We start from the raw sequence: 5,343 nt of genomic DNA on the forward strand, positions 1-5,343 counted from the left end.
GGGGCCGAGCGAATGAGGAAGAAATTAATGTAGGTTATGTACTTCGAATATTTTCTACTTAAATCAGTCAGGCTAAATAAAGGGGTTTTTTTTTTTTCCATCTATTGTCTGCTTTGAGCTTTTGGTAACCGAAATTGGTTAGTTAAAGAATATGGGAGTCGACTCTCATATAGGAACTCGTACCGAAAGATCGCCGAAAAATCTATATCACCCCACTCCCGGAGCCTCGGGAAGCTTTAGGTGTTTTTGCTCAATAAACACTCACCACTGGCCCATTGTGTCTCCACCATGGACAACCGTATGCTGTCAACAACAAAACTAACACGGTCGGGAGTAGCAGTGGTGCCGACGATGACAATAACGACAACAACTACCACAATGGCAACACCGGGAACGAACACACAGCAGCAGCATCAAGGGCTGAGGGGTTGGGGCTGAGGAGAAAGAGACACGGCTGCTAAAAATTATGATACACACACACACACACACACACACAGCACACATACACTCACACATACACACACACACACTCAAGGGCACAAACGCATGCGCACATAAAGATACACATCTTAGAAGAACAGAATGGAGTGGAGCAAGAACACACACGGAAACGTAAAGTGTCGCTGAAGAGGTCACAGATGTGTGACGAAAGATTTCCGGACAATGGACAAGCGTCAAAATAATAAAAATAACAGTAATAAACGAGTGAAGAAAACTATATAGTGCGTGTGCTTATTTGGCAAATAATAATAATAATAATAATAATAATAATGATAATAATAATAATAATAATAATAATAATAATAATAATAATAATAATAATAATAATAAATGAAATGGCCGTCCCGAAGTACAAGAATATTTTAAGATTTTTGAAATATATCGCTTACCTCTCTTTATTATTTACATACCACACTCTGATCGGTTCTCTCCCCTTAACGGGGAACATTACTCTCCCTTCTATTTCTTAGTAAATTCTCTTTCTTTCCCTTTCTTACAACGAAAGCAACAGTAGGTGGCAGCACCACCAGCCTCTTGTCAAATTTTCCACGAAAAATGCCATATCTATACAAAGTATCGCTAAAACATTTACCAGCTTCTTCTTGGCCATAGAATACTTCATCCTTGATCAACCACAAATATTCTACAAAGCCCACATTCCAGTCGTGTTCCCTGCAGTGTAAACCGCAGTGAAATAGCCGTCACAAGTAGCAAAAGCTGAAGGACTACTGCAATAAGTGTATGACTCTGAGAGGGGAATTTGTTGAATAAAATCATAATTAATTGATCTTTCTGCATTTCCTTTTGCTCAAAGCCAGGAACTTTTCACCACCCCTCGTATGTATTCATGCATGAATGCATGCATGTATGTATGTATGTATGTATGCATGCAAAACAAAAGATGAGTTGCCCCACCTTGGGGCCAATAAGACATAAGAAAGGCAAAGTAATTTATTCTTTCACTTGTTTCAGTCATTTGACTGCGGCCATGCTGACATTTTGTTTAAATTTTTTGTTGAATAAAATCTATTGAAAAAAAGCCACAATAATTTTGCACAAACCTTATATATATATTTTCCAGCTTCTTAACCTCCGTATTTTTCCACATGTATTAAAAAAATCAAATTGAGTATGATTATTTTTTAGTATTTGAACTATTTCTGTTATTTTCGCAATTTATCCAGTACAATGCTTAAATAAGTAAATAGTATTTTCCTAAACAATAGATCCACCTATTTCGGTTAGTGACACATTCACGAATATACCAACACTAGCGCCACTGAGGGTCATATTCTCTGTGAATGCACAAAAGCTATTTTCAGAGTTATTTACTTTGAATTGTTATTATCTCATATCTGATTAGCCTGTTATTACGTAACATGCTTCACAATTTTAGTATACATACTTTATTAGTATTTCCCCCTATGTTCTATATACTGTGGGAATGTATTAAACCCCTTTTCGGGGCTACTTTATTTGAATTCTTACTATCAGGTAATTAATTTCATGTTATTACATAACTGACTTCACAATTTGGGTATTCATAACTTACTGGGAATTCCTAAAAACAAGATCCTGTGTAAGACAGTTCGGTATTCTCAATAAATGCACAAAAGCCGTTTTAAGGGCTACATACTTTGTATTGTTACTGATTAGTGAAACAATTATGAGAACAGAACCGCTTTCCCAGGATTACCAGGTACGTCAACTAGTATATATGTATATATATATATATATACACAAAAAGACCCATCAAGCCAAGTGAAAACGTAGTCATGAGTAATGACGGTGTCATGTAACTGGCACGCAAAAAGCACCTTTCAAGCGCTGGGCCTAACAGAGGTGATGATATATGACAAAGATCTTTGTCAATATGCCATGCTTGAGTGGAAGACCCATCAAGCCAAGTCAGAATTGTAATGATGGCAGATAATGGTGTCATGAAACTGGCACCCATGCTGGTGGCACAGAATTGCACCCATTACACTCTCAGAGTGTTTGGTGTTAGGAAGGGCATCCAGCCTTAGAAACAATGCCAAATCAAACTGGAGTCTAGTGCAACCCGTCAGCTTACCAGCCCTGGTCAAATTGGCCAACCCATGCCAGCATGGACAACAGATGCTAAATGATGATAATGATGGTGATACACACATACACACACAGAGTAAATTTCAAAAATAAATAGAGTCAATCATTTTTTTGAAGGATTTATTTTGAGAAAGAAAATAATGCTATCTGATGCATTTAAATAATTCATTTAGGATTTAGTTGACGTTTCTTCTGAAGGTCTTAATGTTTTAACCCATTTGGCTCTCTCTACCACCTTATTTGTCCTATCCTTTGGATATCTGTGGGTCAAAGAGGGTTTCCTTCTTGCTACTTTACCGTAGTAGCCAAGTTGATGAAGATACCTCACAGAAGTTCTCCGACTCTTTTGGAGTTGCTCTGCAACATCAGCTGCCTTACAATGGGGATTGTTTTCAACAATCTGTTCAACAGTCTGAAGACATTTATCAGAGGGCCCAGGTCGACCTGAGCGGGAGGCAGTTGATTCCTTTCCTTCGCTGGTGAACTGTACAATCACTCTGTTCACTGTGGCAAGAGGAATTCCAAGGCTTTGTGCAATCTTACGCTGGCTACGTCCACTATCAGACTGACCCACGATACGTCCTCTTTGAAAATCTGACAATTCTTTCGCGTCTGGTGTTCGTGGCATGACCAGTTGCTATAAACAATTAATATACTGTAATCTGAAATGAAAAATAATAGTACTTTTAAGAAGTGGGGGCGAGGCAATGTATTCATTTTTAAGAAGTCTGTTTATATATGAGGATGTGCTAAAGAGACAATACTGGAAGATCAGTTAATAATGATTTCATTCAACATATTCTCCTCTCAGATTCACACACACTCTGCAGTGGTCCTTCAGTTTTTCTAAGCACTGTAAAGGAACTTGGAAAATTAGGGCTCCAACCAGGCCTTTCACAATATCTTTAAAGCCAGGAACTTTTCAGTATCCCCTCCTATGTGTTATATATATATATATATATATATATATATATAACACATAGGAGGGGATACTATTAGGGACAAAATCCAAAATTACAGGTAAAAAACTCAATTAAAATCAATTTATAAAAAATTAATATAGTGGATTTTCATCAATGTGTTCTTGAAAATTGGTTATTTTCCCTAAAACTATATATATATATATATATATATATATATATATATATACTATAATTGTAAACATAATTATAATAAGGGGGTCAACTAATTGCTTCACCACATTCCGAATTTAGAAATAGCAGTTAAAAACTCCTTTTCTACTATGGTAAGAATCTCCCAGACGGCAATACACTCTTTTACGAAGGCAAAAAGAGAAACAATGAATCCACATGACTCCGATTAGCCACATACGGGTTTCGAGATTAAAGTACATTTAATTACTTATTTCTCATCATCAGTGTAGCATTTCAAATATTAAATTTGAAAGTGCTGGGGTTAAATATGTGCACGATAGAGCGTCATCGAGCGAAAGATAGTTGAGCTCTGATTGGCTGTATGCAAATGAGTTCATAACTGGGGTCCGGAACGCTCGTGGGGAAAAAACTACGCGTCCCGCTTGTCTTCCACGGGCCTATCCAGTATTTATGTTATTTAACAGCAAGGTAACTTATGTTGCTGTACTAGTCCCCCTTAATTTTATTTAGTTTTTTAATATCCCTAAACTGAAAAATTACCCCTTTGTGTATATTCTAGATATCTTTTCAATTATGCTAATATTTAATAAAATACTTCCTTCTCCCAACATCGTTTCCTTTTAGAATACATATTTTTTAAACGACACTATACAAAAAGTATGCTTTCGAGAATGTAGATTACGTAATGTAGATGTTTGCGATAGAAAAATCAAGGGGGAAAAATATGAAAATTCCCAACAGATTGTCAATATTTGGGGGAGAGGAGACTAAAAGATTCATCCAAAATACAATTACTTTTTTAATATTGTCAACACAATCGTTATCTACAACCTCAAAAAATTATTTCTGCAAAGCGTTATTTACAAATACAACAAATTTGAGAAAATTTCGCGAAAACAAATTCGTGGGGCACTAAAGTGTAGAAATACCTTTAGTTGTCGCTGTTAAATTGAAAGATATCCTGCCAGTGGGATTCGGTTGAAAACTGTAAATAAGTCAGTCGTGTATATAACTAATGACGTTAATTGGGTGTTCCCATTTAATTAGTTGTTGAATAAAAAAAAAGGGGGAGAAATGAAAGCGTAAAACATGCGATCACTAAAATAGAAGTGTAATGGAGGAATAAGACAGAAAGTGGATTTATTGCATTTTCATTGGTCAGTTCGGGTCACGTGATAGGACGTAACCATGCTGCTGGTGAAGGTTCGTGTGTTTACATAAACACTAACGTATGTGCTTGCGTACGTGTGTGTGAGTATATTTATGTTTCTGCGGTGAACGCCGTTTAAGTCACGATGTGAGTGAGGCAAAAGTTCGTTGAGTATAGGAACGAATTCAATATGCAGGAAGAAGTCAGTTCTTAGATATCCTCTTATTTATCATAGTCCTCTGTGCAGGCGCAATGGCCTAGTGGTTAGCGCAGCGGTCGTAGGATCGCGGTTTCGACTCATTTCGGAGATCATGCCAATATTTATGAGTAGAAGCCCATCAAATTTAATTTTTTCACATTAAATACCTATATAACCGTGATCTACACTCTGAAAGGTATTTATAGGAAATTTCATTCAAAAAAATTACCAATTTTTCTAAAAATTATAAATAATAAAAGCCGTCTTGTGTGAATTTTCCGAAACTCCTC

This window comes from Octopus bimaculoides, chromosome 28 (genome assembly GCF_001194135.2).
Source record: "Octopus bimaculoides isolate UCB-OBI-ISO-001 chromosome 28, ASM119413v2, whole genome shotgun sequence".
In the NCBI taxonomy this organism is placed as follows: domain Eukaryota; kingdom Metazoa; phylum Mollusca; class Cephalopoda; order Octopoda; family Octopodidae; genus Octopus; species Octopus bimaculoides.